Source organism: Phocoena phocoena, chromosome 5 (genome assembly GCF_963924675.1).
Source record: "Phocoena phocoena chromosome 5, mPhoPho1.1, whole genome shotgun sequence".
NCBI classification, from domain to species: Eukaryota; Metazoa; Chordata; class Mammalia; order Artiodactyla; family Phocoenidae; genus Phocoena; species Phocoena phocoena.
Window position 1 is genome coordinate 46626445 of NC_089223.1, and position 18099 is coordinate 46644543.

The following is an 18099-nucleotide window of genomic DNA, read 5'->3' on the forward strand; positions in this document are numbered from 1 at the left end:
TCTCTTTCAGTTAGTTAATATGGTGTATCACGTTGATTGATTTGCGTATATTGAAGAATCCTTGCATCCCTGGGATAAATCCCACTCGATCATGGTGTGTGATCCTTTTAATGTGCTGTTGGATTCTGTTTGCTAGTATTTTGTTGAGGATTTTTGCATCTATGTTCATCAGTGATATTGGCCTGTAGTTTTCTTTCTTTGTGACATCTTTGTCTGGTTTTGGTATCAGGGTGATGGTGGCCTCGTAGAATGAGTTTGAGAGTGTTCCTCCCTGTGCTATATTTTGGAAGAGTTTGAGAAGGTTAGGTGTTAGCTCTTCTCTAAATGTTTGATAGATTTCACCTGTGAAGCCATCTGGTTCTGGGCTTTTGTTGGTTGGAAGATTTTTTTTTTTTTCGGTATGCGGGCCTCTCACTGCTGTGGCCTCTCCCGTTGCGGAGCACAGGCTCCGGACGCGCAGGCTCAGAAGCCATGGCTCACGGGCCCAGCTGCTCCGCGGCATGTGGGATCTTCCCAGGCTGGGGCGTGAACCTGTGTCCCCTGCATTGGCAGGCAGACTCCCAACCACTGCGCCACCAGGGAAGCCCTGTTGGAAGATTTTTAATCACAGTTTCAATTTCAGTGCTTGTGATTGGTCTGTTCATATTTTCTGGTTCTTCCTGATTCAGTCTTGGCTGTGCATTTCTAAGAATTTGTCCATTTCTTCCAGATTGTCCATTTTATTGGCATAGAGTTGCTTGTAGTAATCTCTCATGATCTTTTGTATTTCTGCAGTGTCAGTTGTTACTTCTCCTTTTTCATTTCTAATTCTATTGATTTGAGTCTTCTCCCTTTTGTTCCTGATGAGTCTGGCTAATGGTTTATCAATTTTGCTTATCTTCTCAAAGAACCAGCTTTTAGTTGTATTGATCTTTGCTATCATTTCCTTCATTTCTTTTTCATTGATTTCTGATCTGATCTTTATGATTTCTTTCCTTCTGCTAACTTTGGGGTTTTTTTTGTTCTTCTTTCTCTAATTGCTTTAGGTGCAAGGTTAGGTTGTTTATTTGAGATGTTTCCTGTTTCTTAAGGTAGGATTGTATTGCTACAAATTTCCCTCTTAGAACTGCTTTTGCTGCATCCCATAGGTTTTGGGTCGTCGTGTCTCCATTGTCATTTGTTTCTAGGTATTTTTTGATTTCCTCTCTGATTTCTTCAGTGATCACTTCGTTATTAAGTAGTATATTGTTTAGCCCCCATGTGTTTGTATTTCTTACAGATCTTTTCCTGTAATTGATATCTAGTCTCATAGCGTTGTGGTCAGAAAAGATACTTGATACAACTTCAGTTTTCTTAAATTTACCAAGGCTTGATTTGTGACCCAAGATATGATCTATCCTGGAGAATGTTCCATGAGCACTTGAGAAAAATGTGTATTCTGTTGTTTTTGGATGGAATGTCCTATAAATATCAATTAAGTCCATCTTGTTTAATGTATCATTTAAAGCTTGTGTTTCCTTATTATATTCATTTTGGATGATCTGTCCATTGGTGAAAGTGGGGTGTTAGAGTCCCCTACTATGAATGTGTTACTGTCAGTTTCCCCTTTTATGGCTGTTAGTATTTGTCTTATGTATTGAGGTGCTCCTATGTTGGGTGCATAAATGTTTACAATTGTTATATCTTCTTCTTGGATCGATCCCTTGATCAGTATGTAGTGTCCTTCTTTGTCTCTTGTAATAGTCTTTATTTTAAAGTCTATTTTGTCTGATGTGAGAATTGCTACTCCAGCTTTCTTTTGCTTTCCATTTGCATGGGATATCTTTTTCCATTCCCTCACTTTCAGTCTGTATACGTCCCTAGATCTGAAGTGGGTTTCTTGTAGGCAGCATATATATTGGTCTTGTTTTTGTATCCATTCAGCCAGTCTGTGTCTTTTGGTGGGAGCATTTAATCCATTTACATTTAAGGTAATTATTGATATGTATGTTCCTATTCCCATTTTCTTCATTGTTCTGGGTTTGTTATTGTAGGTCTTTCCCTTCTCTTGTGTTTCTTGCCTAGAGAAGTTCCTTTAGCATTTGTTTTAAAGCTGGTTTGGTGGTGCTGAACTCTCTGAGCTTTTGCTTGTCTGTAAAGCTTTTAATTTCTCCACCAAATCTGAATGAGATCCTTGCTGGGTAGAGTAATCTTGGTTGTAGGTATTTCTCCTTCATCACTTTATATATGTCCTGCCACTCCCTTCTGGCTTACAGAGTTTCTGCTCAAAGATTAGCTGTTAACCTTATGGGGATTCCCTTGTGTGTTATTTTTTCCCTTGCTGCTTTTAATATGTTTTCTTTGTATTTAATTTTTGACAGTTCAATATTTGTCTTGGCATGTTTCTCCTTGGATTTATCCTGTATGGGACTCTCTGTGCTTCCTGAACTTAACTCTTTCCATCCCCATATTTGGGAAGTTTTCCACTATAATCTCTTCAGATATTTTCTCAGTCCCTTTCTTTTTCTCTTCTTCTTCTGGGACCCCTATAATTCGAATGTTGGTGCATTTAATGTTGTCCCAGAGGTCTCTGAGACTGTCCTCAGTTGTTTTCATTCTTTTTTTTTTATTCTGCTCTGCAGTAGTTATTTCCACTATTTTATCTTCCAGGTCACTTATCCGTTCTTCTGCCTCCGTTATTCTGCTATTGCTCCCTTTTAGAGTATTTTTAATTTCATTTATTGTGTTGTTCATCATTATTTGTTTCATCTTTAGTTCTTCTAGGTCCTTGTTGAATGTTTCTTGCATTTTCTCTATTTCCAAGATTTTGGATTATCTTTAATGTCGTTATTCTGAATTCTTTTTCAGGTAGACTGCCTATTTCCTCTTCATTTGTTAGGTCTGGTGGGTTTTTATCTTGCTCCTTCATCTGCTGTGTGTTTTTCTGTCTTTTCATTTTGCTTATCTTACTGTGTTTGGGGTCTCCTTTTTGCAGGCTGCAGGTTCGTAGTTCCCCTTGTTCTTGGTGTCTGTCCCCAGTGGCTAAAGTTGGTTCATTCGGTTGTGTAGGCTTCGTGGTGGAGGGTAGTAGTGCCCGTGTTCTGGTGGATGAGGCTGGATCTTGTCTTTCTGGTGGGCAGGTCCATGTCTGGTGATGTGTTTTGGGGTGTCTGTGGCCTTATGATGATTTTTGGCAGCCTCTCTGCTAATGGGTGGGGTTGTGTTTCTGTCTTGCTAGTTGTTTGGCATAGGGTGTCTAGCACTGTAGCTTGCTGGTCATTGAGTGAAGCTGGGTGTTGGTGTTGAGATGGAGATCTCTGGGAAATTTTCGCCATTTCATATTACATGGAGCTGGGAGGTCTCTTGTGGACCAGTGTCCTGAAGTTGGCTCTCCCACCTCAGAGGCAGAGCCCTGACTCCTGGCTGCAGCATCAAGAGCCTTTCATCCACATGGCTCAGAATAAAAGGGAGAAAAAGTAGAAAGAAAGAAAGGAGGGGAGGGAGGGAGGAAGGAAGGAAGGAAGGGAGGGAAAGAAAAAGAAAGAAAGGATAAAAAAATAAAGTAAGGTAAAATAAAATAAAGTTATTAAAATAAAGAATAAAAAATAATTATTAAGAAAAAAATTTTTTTTAAAAGTAAAAAAAAAAAAAAGGATGGACAGAACCCTAGGACAAATGGTGAAAGCAAAGCTATGCAGACAAAATCTCACACAGAAGCATACACATACACACTCACAAAAAGAGAAAAAGGGGAAAAAATCATAAATCTTGCTCTCAAAGCCCACCTCCTCAATTTGGGATGATTGGTTGTCTATTCAGGTATTACACCGATGCAGGGTACAGCAAGTTGATTGTGGAGCTTTAATCCGCTGCTCCTGAGGCTGGGAGAGATTTCCCTTTCTCTTCTTTGTTCTCACAGCTCCCGGGGCTCAGCTTTGGATTTGGCCCCGCCTCTGCGTGTAGGTCGCCTGAGGGCGTCTCTTCTTCGCTCAGACAGGACTGGGTTAAAGGAGCAGCTGCTTCGGGGGCTCTGGCTCACTCAGGCTCGGGGGAGGGAGGGGTACAGATGCGGGGCAAGCCTAAGGTGGCAGAGACAGGCAGGACGTTGCACCAGCCTGAGGCGCACCATGCGTTCTCCCAGGGAAGTTGTCCCTGGATCCCGGGACCCTGGCAGCGGCGGGCTGCACAGGCTCCCGGGAGGGGAGGTGTGGATAGTGACCCGTGCTCACACGCAGTCTTCTTGGTGGTGGCAGCAGCAGCCCTGGCGTCTCATGCCTGTCTCTGGGGTCCGTGCTGATAGCCGCGGCTCGCAACCGTCTCTGGAGCTCCTTTAAGCAGCACTCTTAATCCCCTCTCCTCCGGTACAAAGTTTTAAAATGATTATACAAGTCAAAATTAAAAGTAATATGACAAATCCAGTTTGTATAATTGTCCTAAAGATTGAAGGACCATGGGGGAATCAGTTGAAACTTGTAATCAGTGTACTTGTTCCCTGATTTTATGTAATTGAGTTTCTCCTTCCCCAAAGAAAATTATCCATGTGCAACAAGTTGTTCTTGCTGCCAGCATATACTACCTTGTTCTGCTAGGAGTTAGCTAAGGGCAATTTGTCTAATACCACCTTAGCTAAGGAATTGTGGAATTAATTAAAGAAACCTCAGCTAAAATAGGAGCGGAGGAAGACCTGTAGGGGGAGGTCATCATCGATTACTCCAAACGGGAAGAGATATGCGCCTGTATCTCAGACAGGAAGGTGTTGCCTACTCTACTATCCAGCAGGAAGAAGAAAACTCGCCGTCTGATGACAGCCCAGCCAATCAGACTGTAGCTGCCCAACCAATGAGAAGCCTCCATACTTTGGACCCCTAGCCTCCTCCAGTGAACTCTTTCATTATTACAGTCCATCCCAACTCCCTCTTTTCCCTATGAAAGCAAACTCCTCCTTCCTGTGGCTATTCCCAAATAAACTTGCTTTTGCTGGCGAAATAACTGGCTCTTCTATTACTAAAGTTGACGGAATCTAAGCCTGTTATTGGGTAGCTGTGGCTTTAGGGGTGGAATCAGCTGTGTAACCTAGGGTAATGGATAGATTTCTAATCATGTGCTCATTGATGTGTACTCCAAACCAGGAAAGGAGGAAAGATCTGCCAAGGAGACAGACCCAGAGACATGGACCCTGTTGGGCAGTTAACAGTAGGTTCTTTGAAGTGGGTTTAAGGGGTTGGCCCAGAGATTGGTTTCAGATCGGTTATGAATGGATAGTGGAACAACTAGATATCCTAACGAGAATTGTCCTCCCATTCGCCAACTATCCAGACATTTATAAGCCCCCAGGGATGATGCCCTCGTTCACAAACGAAGATGAAACCGGATGAGCACAGAGGACTCCAGCTGAAGTGGCGTTGTTTATTGGTGAATTTGTGGGAATGGAGCTATTGGCATTTGTCAACCGGGAGTCAGTGATGTTTTGAGAGCCTTCGCAGAGGATTCCTCCAAGCCGAGAAGTCCATTCTCTAACGTGATGGCACAGGGTAATTGGGTTTAAGGTGTTTTGCGGACAAAGACTATGAAAGTAAGGGCGTGAGTGGGGTGATTGTAGTAGCGTAATTTTAAGTGTATCGGGAGTGGTACCATCATTGCTACAGTCAGTGGGGGTGTTCAGGATGAAACGGTGTCGGGAGGGATGTTGACAGAAGTTTCACTCTGGAGTTAACATTGAGGGGAAATGGAATGAAACTAGCAGTGGCGTTAGGGACAAATGAAAAATTGGTCACAGGATGGACTAGAGAGTTACTGCTGTTGTGTACAGATTTGAGTTTCTGGTGGCAAACCCAACCATCAGATGTTTCCCTCTGTTGCAAACAGATTCAGAAGTGCAGGGAAGATCATTGTCTTTCCAAGAAAGAAAGGGGGGAATAAGGTAAGAAACAATGGGGAAAAGGTATACAGGCCTGGTCTGGTCATCTTGGGAAAGCTGTCTCCTTTATCTGTCATCTGTTTCAATTCCTGGAAACCTTTACTTTTAGGTCATCAGTTGGTACACAGGTCCAGTCAGGGTTTGGTGCTTTCTTTAGATGTGATACATGATCTGAGAGTCTGTTTCCTGGATCTTGGCAGTACGCGGACAGTTGGTAAGGGCCCTTCCAGCAAGGTTAGAGGGATGTCTTTGAAGATGTCTATTCCAGGAGACGAAATCTGTAGGTTGTAAGTGATGATGCTGAAGACCTTTGTCTCCCAGGAGCATTCTGTGAAAAGATTGTTCTACTAAGTCATGGTTATTTTCAACAGAAACAATTAAGTCTTTAAAATATTCAAGTATATACTCTTATTAGCTGTAGATCAAAAGAAGCAGGAGCTAGCAGCATTGAGAATCCTCTGATTATCTCAAAGTGTGAGAGTTTATGGGTTGCAAAAAGGGTAGATAAACCTAAGATTTAGAAGGACCAGTGGCAGTGACTTTGGCTAGGGTGTTTGAAGAGTCTCTACAAATTTTGCCAATACACTGTTAACGGTGCCATTCGTGTGTTCAACTGGCCCTGGGGATTTTGGCTGGTAAGCACAGGGAAAGTGTTGTAGAACTGGCCAGACAGCACAGACTTGTCCAAGCACCTGGCTGGTGAAGTGAATTCCCCAGTCACCATGAAGTTAGAGCTGGGGTTCACTGGGTAGGGATAATTTTTTTTTAATGGCTTTTTAAAAAAAATTTTATTTTTGGCTGCATTGAGTCTCTGTTGCTGTGCGCAGGCTATTCTCTGGTTTCAGCGAGCGGGGGCTGCTCTTCGTTGCGGTGTGTGGGCTTCTTACCGCGGTGGCTTCTCCTGTTTCGGAGCACAGGCTCCAGGCACGCGGGCTTCAGTAGTTGTGGCACTTGGGCTCAGTAGTTGTGGCTCGCGGGCTCTAGAATGCAGGCTCAGTAGTTGTGGTGCACGGGCTTAGTTGCTCCGCGGCATGTGGGATCTTCCCAGACCAGGGCTCAAACCCGTGTCCCCTGCATTGGCAGGCGGATTCTCAACCACTGCGCCACCAGGGAAGCCCAGAGTAGCATTTTTAGTGGAGATATCAGTGAGGTGGTTCTCTTTAGCTTCCAGGGAGTCAAGTTTAGAATGCCCAGAACTTTAATAATAGCCAGAGTGGCTGGTATGGCATCTAATAAATCTTGAATATATGGGCCATTTTAAGTTTTATCCCCATTAGGCATAAGGAGGACGTAAGGAAATCTCTCTGTTTCCATAACATTCCAAAGTTATGAGCTACTCCAAAAGTGTTTCTACTGTCTATATGAATATTTGCAGTTTTGCCCATGGCTGAACTATAGGCTTGAGTAAGAGCGTATCATTCAGCCTGTTGTGCTGAGGTAGCCAAAGGCAAAGGTGCTGCCTTGATAACTTCCAAAGAAGTTGCAGTTGCATATCCAGCACAATATTCACCATTTTCATCTTTTAAATAAGAACCATCAGTAAACCATGAAGAATCAACATTTGTTAAAGGGGTTTCTTGCAGGCTGTAATAGGGAGTCAAGAGATGGTCTGTCAGAGTTAGTCATGAGGAGTTTCGTCCATAGAGGAGGGAAGAAGGGTGGCAAGGTTAGGGATATTACAGTGAGCAAGGGTGATATGGGGTGCAGTCAACAGGAGCATTTCATAGGGAGTAAGATGTCTTGCTGAAAGATGTTGGATATGGTTGGAATTCAGAAGGGCTTTCAGTAGCATGAGGAACAAAGATGGTCAGAGAGGAACCCATGAGTATTTCTTGGTTGGCCTTTACTAAAAGGGCAGTGGCAGGAATGGTTCAGAGGCAAGGGGGTATCCTTGGGCCACAGGGTCCAGCTGCTGACTGTGGTACCCTATTGGTGATGGTGATCTCTGTGTTTCTAAATAAGCACCCTGAGGGCATTTTCTTCCTTTTCGTAGACCTAGAGGAAAAGGGGGAGTTGATAATCAGTGTCCAAGGGCAGAGAGATTCATTAAGCTTTCCTTCAGGATTTTAAAACCTAGATCATCCTGATCTTCCCAAATAATAGGATCAGGCTTAGTGTTTTTCAACAGGATATATATAGGGGCTGAACCATGAGAGAAAAATATGAAACCCTGTTATGATAATAGCCAGCTAACCCAAGAAAGCCTCGTAATTGGCATTTAGTTTGGGGCTTTAGGAAATTCAGGATGCCATGGAGCCTTTCTGGATCTATGTGTAGTCCTTGTTCTGAAATCAGATGTCCTAAAAAGAAAACTTGAGTTTGAACAAACTGTAGCTTCTCCTTAGAGACCCTATGTCTCTTTGAGGCTAAAAGCTTTAGCAGATGGATGCTGTCTTCCCATGAGGAGGCCTGGGAAGGGGAGCAGAGAAGCAAATCATCTACATGTTGTAATAGTTTAGAACCTCTAGGAGATTTTACATCGTCTAAATAAGCTTTTAGGGTTTGTGAGAAACAAGAAGGACTTTTACTTAAACCCTGGGGCATTACTGTTCAGATGTATTGTTGTCCTTCCCAAGTAAAGGCAAAGAGATATTGATGGACCTTATCCACAGGGATGCTAAAGAAGGCACTACACAAAGCAATCACGGTGAGAAGCTTACTTTCAGTAGGGATGGGAGCTGATAAGGTATGAGGGTTGGGAACAGCAAGGTGAAGACGGATAACAATATTGTTTACAGTATGGAGGTCTTGGACAAATCTGTCTGCAGCCATTGGGTTTCCTGGTAGGTGAAATAAGGATATTGCAGGGACTGATACAAGGGATTATAACCCCCTGGGCTTTATAATCCTCTGTGATTGGTCTGATTCCCTGTAAGCACTCTTTATTTGTAGGGTATTGATTAATTCTGGGGAAAGGCTTTGAGGGAACAATTTGGGTGTTTTTTTTTTGGCCATCACTTTATTTTTTAATTAAGTTATAGTTGATTTACACGTTGTATATGTTTTAGGTGTATAACATAGTGATTCACAATTTTTAAAGGTTATAGGCCATTTATAGTTATTATAAAATACTGGCTATATTCCCCATGTTGTACAATATATCCTTGTAGCTTATTTTATACCTAGTACTTTTTGTGGGTGTGGGTTAGCCAGTTTGCTAAATTAACCACGTCTATTAAGCACATAATTTCCCATCTTATTCTAATTCTCTTTGCCAAAAGAGAGAGGTCTCAGTTTAGCTCATTAGTGAACATAGAGTTAAAGGCCACCCATGTGGATTCAACATCCATGGGGAGACCAGAATTTTCCTTAAAAATAATCTGGAGTAGACTATAATAATCATGCATGGGTTCATTTTTGTTTTAAATTTTTATTGGAGTATAGTTTCTTTACAATGTTGTGTTAGTTTCTACCGTACAGCAAAATGAATCAGCCATACATATACATATATCCCCTCCCTTTTGGACTTCCTTCCCATTCAGGTCAGCACAGTGCATTAAGTAGATTCCCTGTGCTATACAGTATGTTCTCATTAGTTATCTATTTTATGCATAGTATCAATTGTGTGTATGTGTCAACCCAATCTCCCAGTTCCTCCCACCCCCCTCTTTTTCCCCTTGGTATCCAAACATTTGTTCTCTACGTCTGTGTCTCTATTTCTGCTTTGCAAGTAGGATCATCTATACCACTTTTCTAGATTCCACACATACGCATTAATATACAATATTTGTTTTTCACTTTCTGACTTCACTCTGTATAACAATCTCTAAATCCATCCACATCTCTACAAATGACCCAATTTGTTCCTTTTTATGGCTGAGTAATATTCCATTGTATATATGTACCACATCTCCTTTATCCTTTCCTCTGTTGTTGTTTTTTTAATTTATATTTTTAGCTGTGTTGGGTCTTCATTGCTGCACGTGGACTTTCTCTAGTTGTGGTGAGTGGGGACTACTCTTCGTCGTGGTGCGCGGGCTTCTCATTGTGGTGGCTTCTCTTGTTGCGGAGCACAGGCTCTAGGTGCACAGGCTTCAGTAGTTGTAGTGCTCAGGCTCAGTACTTGTGGCTTTTGGGCTCTATGCATGCTTAGTAGTTGTGGCACATGGGCTTAGCTGCTCCGCGGCACGTGGGATCTTCCTGGACCAGGGATTGAACCTGTGTTCCCTGCCTTGGCAAGTGGATCCTTAACCACTGTGCCATCAGGGAAGTCCCTCCATTCCTCTGTTGATGGACATTTAGAGATAAACCCACGCACCTATGGTCACCTAATCTATGACAAAGGAGGGAAGAATATACAGTGGAGAAAAGACAGCCTCTTCAATAAATGGTGCTGGGAAAACTGGACAGCTTCATGTAAAAGAATGACACTAGAACTCTCCATAATATCATACACAAAAATAAGCTCAAAATGGATTAAAGATCTGAATATAAGGCCAGACATTATAAAACTCTTAGAGGAAAACATAGGCAGAACACTCTTTGACATAAATTGCAGCAAGATCTTTTTTGACCCACCTCCTAGGGTAATGAAAATAAAAACAAACAAATGGGACCTCATTGGGTTTTTAAATGCAGGCCTGAATTTTGTTCCAATCAGCAGCTTTCAGGAAAGCTCTAAGGATTGCTAAGTGGAGTCCCTTAGCAATTGCCTGAGCCTGGTCACAAAATAAGGCAGGAGGTTAATCTCCCATTTGTTATTCTAGAGATTTTTCAAGACGTGACCAATTAGCAGTCTTCATCCATTGTTGGGTTCCACCTTTGCCGAAAAGCATGTGGACTAGTTGATATTAAGTCTGAGAAACCAGGTTGAAAAGTCTGGACAATTACATTAAATTCCTCAGTGAATTTATGAGGAGCTTCAGTAACTTTAGGAAAACCTTTGACTGTGGTTTGTAGTTCAGTCTTAGTTCAGGGAACATAGGAAATTAGGAGCTTAGCATTAGGATCCTAGGAGGGTTTGATTTTTAAAGGTGCAGGTTTTAATGGGTTGAGATGAGGAGGAAGTAGGGAGAGGTTCAGAGAACAAGGGAAGTTCAATGATAGGGTTGAAATGAAAAAGAGGAGGGTACAAAGAGGAAAGAACAGGCACAGTAGGAAAAGGAGAAGTTAGCACAGGAAGTGAAAAGGGAGAAGAGGCCTCTGATGCTTTTTTTACATTCTTTTAATTTTTTATTTGCCTCAATCATAAGTAGTATTCTGTAAAGAGGCAGCCTTAGAGTCTTGATTGCACTTGGAAGCCTTGAGGTACCTTGTTTTGTTGTTCTTTTTTTTTTTAATAAATAAACTTATAAAAAACAAAACTCCTATGGTTGTTAGCCAAAACTCAAAATAGAGGGCCACCAGCTGGAGATTTCCAGACCATCTGCAGAAAGGCCTACTCCATCATACCAGCTGAACCTCTCATAGCTGCTCTTCTGTGTAAAAGCCCTGGGGCCAAGCTTCTGATGCGATGGCAGAAAGAACACTGCAGAGATCACGACCCACTGTGGAAATCGGCAGTGGACCCCCTTGAAGGTATGCAAATACAATTCTAACTTAAACCTTTAAATCAGGACAGATATTAAAATTTGTGTTACTGTTCATCATGTAATAGCAAACCGACACTAAAAACTTCTGCAGAATAGGCATCCCATTCACTTTGTTGTGCTTTAGAACCATGGTCTTCTGTTTTAGTTCCGAGAAAAACAGGTTTGGGGAGGTCAGAAGTTCCCCACGATGGCCACTGAAGTTCTAAACGATCTTTGGTTAGGCTCTTCCATTTAGTTAAAAATGAGCATGAGGGTCAAGATGGCGTACTAGGAGGATGCGGAATTCGCGTCTCCTCACAACTAGGGCACCTACGAGGCACTGGTGGGGGACCACGGACACCTAAGGTGACGGGAGGAACCCCCAGGGACTGAGTAGGACGTGGGGTATGGGGGGAGTGAGAGGGGAGGAGAAGTGGAGGTGGGACAGGACTGGTGCCCCTGAGGGGTGGCTGGGGGAGGGGAAGAGGTCCCACACCCGAAGGGGGAAATTGGGGAACCATTGGGAGGGCAGAGGGTCAAAGGGGGAGTGTGGCCAGGTTTCCCCTGCCCACTTGGACCCTCAGGAACCTGTTGAGTCCCAGGCCTGATCCTCTGCCCACCTAGGCCCCCTCCAGCAGCACGGGTCCTGAGGGAGTGGGAGGGGGGGAAGGGGGAGCAAAAGTAAAGGCCGGACCTCCGGGACCGGCACCCCTGAGGGGTGGCTGGGGGAGGGGAGGAGTTCCTATACCCAGTGGGACCCACCCACGGTTAGGGGTCCAGCGGCGACGGAGGAGACCCTGGGGGAGACGGTGGGGGAGGAGTGCAAAGGAATGGAAAGGAACAGGGCTAGTGCGTTCCCTGTCTACTTAGGCACCGGGGAGCGTGTTGGGCTCCGGGGCTGAACCCTCTGCCCTCGGAGCCTCCCTCCTGCTGTGCAGAGCCCAAGCTCTGCCCCTACACCCCCACCCAGGGCCCTACCTGTATACTTGGAGACCCCTCTGAGACCCCCTCCAACCAGCTGGGCCTAAACCCCACCCACACACCCTCACCCAGGGCCCTACCTCCAAACTCTGGAACTCCACACTCCAGAGGCCCTCCTTTCCCCATGCTGCCTCTCCCCTTCCACACAGATCCTAAGCAGAGGCCCCCTGCCCCCCCATGCTTGAAGGTCACCCCCCCACCCACCTAGGTCCCGCCCCACCCTAAACCCCAGCCCTACCTAAGTTCCACCCCCATAGCCAAGGCTCTTTTTTTTTTCTTTTCTTTTTTCCTCTTTTAAATTGGGGTTCTGTTTTACCTTGTTGATTCATTGTTGTTGATTCTTTTATATTTTTATTTTTCCTAATAAATCTTGTATTTTTCTAATTTTATTTTATTCTTTATATTTTGTTAGGGATCTCTCCTTTTGGCTTGTTGCCCCCGCCTCCCTCCCCCTTTTTTTTTCTTTTCTCTGATGCGGTTTTATTTTACCTTGTTGCAGTTGTTTCATTTACTGTTCCATTTTTCCTAGTATATTTTTTATCTTTCTAATTTTATTTTGTTCTTTATTCTTTGTACTGCTCCTTTTTTTCTCTTTTTAAAAAAATTTTATTTATTTATTTTTGGCTGCATTGGGTCTTCGTTGCTGTGCGCGGGCTTTCTCTACTTGCGGTGAGGGGGGGCTACTCTTTGTTGTGTGCGGGCTTCTCATTGCGGTGGCTTCTCCTGTTGCGGAGCACGGGCTCTAGGCATGCAGGCTTCAGTAGTTGCAGTACACAGGCTCAGTAGTTGTGGCACTTGGGCTCAGTAGTTGTGGCTCACAGGCTCTAGAGCGCAGGCTCAGTAGTTGTGGTGCACGGGCTTAGTTGCTCCGCGGCATGTGGGATCTTCCCGGACGAGGGCTCAAACCCGTGTCCTCTGCATAGCCGGCGGATTCTTAACCACTGCGCCACCAGGGAAGCCACCCTGTTTTTCTTGCTTTCTTCCCTTTTTTTTTTTTTTAACAACTTCACGGAGCTTGCGGCATCTTGGTTGCCAGGCCAGATGTTGGGACTGAGCTCCTGTGGTGGGAGCTCCAAGTCCAAAAGGCTGGACTAACAGAGAACCTCAAATCCCAGGGAATATCAATCAGAGTGAGGCCTCCCAGAGATGCTCATCTCAGCACCAAGACACAGTTGTATCCAACTGCCTGCAGACTCCAGTGCTGGACGTCTCAGGCCAAACAACCAGTAAGACAGGAATACAGCACCACCCATCAAAAAAAAAAAAACGACAAAAAAAGTATGTTACAGATGAAGGAGCAAGATAAAAACCTACAAGACCAAATAAATGAAAAAGAAATAGGCAATCTACCTGAAAAAGAATTCAGAGTAAGGATAGTGTAGACGATCCAAAATTTCGGAAACAGAATGGAGAAAATACAAGAAACATTTAACAAGGATCTAGAAGAACTAAAGAGCAAACAAACAGTGATGAACCACACAATTACTGAAATTAAAAATACTCTAGAAGGAATCAATAACAGAATAACTAAGGCAGAAGAATGGATAAGTGAGCTGGAAGATAAAATGGTGGAAATAATGGCCAGGGAGCATAATAAAGAAAAAAGAATGAAAAGAATTGAAGACAGTCTCAGAGACCTCTGGGACAACATTAAACACACCAACATTAGAATTATAGGGGTCCCAGAAGAAGAAGAGAAAAAGAAAGGGCCTGAGAAAATATTTGAAGAGATTATAGTTGAAAACTTACCTAACATGGGAAAGGAAATAGTCAATCAAGTCCAAGAAGCACAGAGAGTACTACACAGGTTAAACCCAAAGAGAAACATGCTGAGACACATATTAATCAAACTATCAAAAATGAAATACAAAGAAAAAATATTAAAAGCAGCAAGGGAAAAGCAACAAATAACATACAAGGGAATCCCCATAAGGTTAACAGCTGAGTTTTCAGCAGAAACTCTGCAAGCCAGAAGGGAGTGGCAGGACATATTTAAAGTGATCAAAGGCAAAAACCTAAAACCAAGATTATCCAGCAAGGATCTCATTCAGATTCAATGGAGAAATTAAAACCTTTACAGATAAGCAAAAGTTAAGAGAATTCAGCACCACCAAAACGGCTTTACAACAAATGCTAAAGGAACTTCTCTAGGCAGGAAACACAAGAGAAGGAAAAGAGCTACAAAAACAAACCCAACACAATTAAGAAAATAGTAATAAGAACATACATATTGATAATTATCTTAAATGTAAATGGATTAAATGCTGCAACCAAAAGACATAACTCGGAGGAAAAAAAAAAAAAAGACATAACTGACGGAATGGATACAAAAACAAGACCTGTACATATGCTGTCACAAGAGACCCACTTCATACCTAGGGACACATACAGACTGAAAGTGAGGGGATGGAAAAAGATTCCATGCAAATGGAAATCAAAAGAAAGCTGGAGTAGCCATTCTCATATCAGACAAAATAGACTTTAAAATAAAGATGATCACAAGAGACAAAGAAGGACACTACATAATGATCAAGGGAGCATTCCAAGAAGAAGATATAATAATTTGAAATATTTATGCACCCAGCATAGGAGCACCTCAATACATAAGGCAAATGCTAACAGCCATAAAAGGGGAAATTGACAGTAACACAATAATAGTAGGGGACTTTAACACCCCACTTGCACCAATGGACAGATCATCCAAAATGAATATAAATAAGGAAACACAAGTTTTAAATGACACATTAAACAAGATGGACTTAATTGATATTTTTAGGACATTCCATCCAAAAACAACAGAATACACTGTCTTCTCAAGTGCTCATGGAACATTCTCCAGGATAGATCATATCTTGGGTCACAAATCAAGCCTTGGTAAATTTAAGAAAATTGAAAAAGTATCTTTTCCAGCCACAATGCTATGAGAATAGATATCAATTACAGGAAAAAATCTGTAAAAAATACAAACACATGGAGGCTATACAATACACTACTAAATAACCAAGAGGTCACTGAAAAAATGAAAGAGGAAATTAAAAAATGCCTAGAAACAAATGGCATCGTGAAAACACGATGACCCAAAACCTATGGGATGCAGCACAAGCAGTTCTAAGAAGTTTATAGCAATACAGTCCTACCTCAAGAAACAAGAAACATCTCAAATAAACAACCTAAACTTACACATACAGCAGTTAGAGAAAGAAGAACAAAAAAACCCCAAAGTTAGCAGAGGGAAAGAAATCATAAAGATCAGATCAGAAATAAATGAAGAAGAAATGAAGGAAATAATAGCAAAGATCAATAAAACTAAAAGCTGGTTCTTTGAGAAGATACGCAAAATTGATAAACCATTAGCCAAACTCACCAAGAAAAAAAGGGAAGAGACTCAAATCAACAAAATTAGAAATGAAAAAGGAGAAGTAACAACTGACACTGCAGAAATACAAAGGATCATGAGAGATTACTGCAAGCAACTATATGCCAATAAAATAGACAACCTGGAAGAAATGGACAAATTCTTAGGAAAGCACAACCTTCCAAGACTGAACCAGGAAGAAATAGAAGATATAAACAGACCAATCACAAGCACTGAAATTGAAACTCTGATTAAGATCTTCCAACAAACAAAATTACAGGACCAGATGGCTTCACAGGCGAATTCTATCAAACATTTAGAGAAGATCTAACACTTATCCTTCTCAAACTCTTCCAAAATAGAGCAGAGGGGGGAAGACTCCCAAACTCATTCTATGAGGCCACCATCAGCCTGATACCAAAGACAAAGATGTCACAAAGAAGGAAAACTGCAGACCAATATCACTGATGAAGATAGATGCAAAAATCCTCAACAAAATAGTAGCAAACAGAATCCAACTGCACATTAAAGGGTCATACACCATGATCAAGTGGGGTTTATCCCAGGGATGCAAGGATTCTTCAATATATGCAAATCAATCAATGCGATAAACCATATTAACAAATTGAGAAAAACATATGGAGAAAAACCATATGATCATCTCAATAGATGCAGAAAAAGCTTTCAACAAAATCCAACACCCATTTATGATAAAACTCTCCAGAAAGTAGGCATAGGGGGAACCTACCTCAACATAATAAAGGACATATATGACAAACCCACAGCCAACATCGTCCTCAGTAGTGAAAAACTGAAACCACTTCCTCTAAGATCAGGAACAAGACAAGCGTGCCCAGTCTCACCAATATTATTCAACATAGTTTTGGAAGTTTTAGCCACAGCAATCAGAGAAGAAAAAGAAATAAAAAGGAATCCAAATCAGAAAAGAAGGAAAACTGTCACTGTTTGCAGATGACATGATGCTATACATACAGAATCCTAAAGATGCTACCAGAAAATTACTAGAGCTAATCAATGAATTTGGTAAAGTAGCAGGATACAAAATTAATGTACAGAAATCTCTTGCATTCCTATACACTAATGATGAAAAATCTGAAAGTGAAATTAAGGAAACACTCCCATTTACCATTGCAACAAAAAATTAAAATACCTAGGAATAAACCTACCTAAGGAGACAAAAAACCTGTATGCAGAAAACTATAAGACACTGATGAAAGAAATCAAAGATGTTACAAACAGATGGAAAGATATACCATGTTCTTGGATTGGAAGAATCAACATTGTGAAAATGACTATACTATCCAAAGCCATCTACAGATTCAATGCAATCCCTATGAAACTACCAAAGGCGTTTTTCCCAGAACTAGAACAAAAAAATTCACAATCTGTATGGAAACAGAAAAGACCCCGAATAGCCAAACAATCTTGAGAAAGAAAAATGGAGCTGGAGGAATCAGACTCCCAGACCTCAGACTATACTACAGAGCTACAGTAATCAAGACAATATGGTACTGGCACAAAAACAGAAAGATAGATCAATGGAACAGGATAGAAAGCCCAGAGATAAACCCATGCACATATGGTCACCTTATCTTTGATAAAGAAGGCAAAAATATACAATGGAGAAAAGATAGCCTGTTCAATAAGTGGTTCTGGGAAAACTGGACAGCTACATATAAAAGAATGAAAGTAGAACACTCCCTGACACCATAAACAAAAATAAACTCAAAATGGATTAAAGACTTAAATGTAAGGCCAGACACTATAAAACTCTTAGAGGAAAACATAGGCCGAATACTCTATGACATAAATCACAGCGAGATCCTTTTTGACCCACCTCCCAGAGAAATAGAAATAAAAACAAAAATAAACAAATGGGACCTAATGAAACTTAAAAGCTTTTGCACAGCAAAGGAAACCATAAAGACGAAAAGACAACCCTCAGAATGGGAGAAAATATTTGCAAAGGAAGCAACTGACAAAGGATTAATCTCCAAAATATACAAGCAGCTCATGCAGCTCAATATCAAAAAAACATACAACTCAATCCAAAAATGGACAGAAGACCTAAACAGATATTTCTCCAAAGAAGATATACAGAATGCCAACAGACACATGAAAAGATGCTCAACATCACCAATCATTAGAGAAATGCAAATCAAAACTACAATGAGGTATCACCTCACACCAGTCAGAATGGCCATCATCAAAAAATCTACAAAAAATAAATGCTGGAGAGGATGTGGAGAAAAGGGAACCCTCTTGCAGTGTTGGAGGGAATGTAAATTGGTACAGTCACTATGGAGAACAGTATGGAGGTTCCTTAAAAAATTAAAAATAGAACTACCATATGAGCC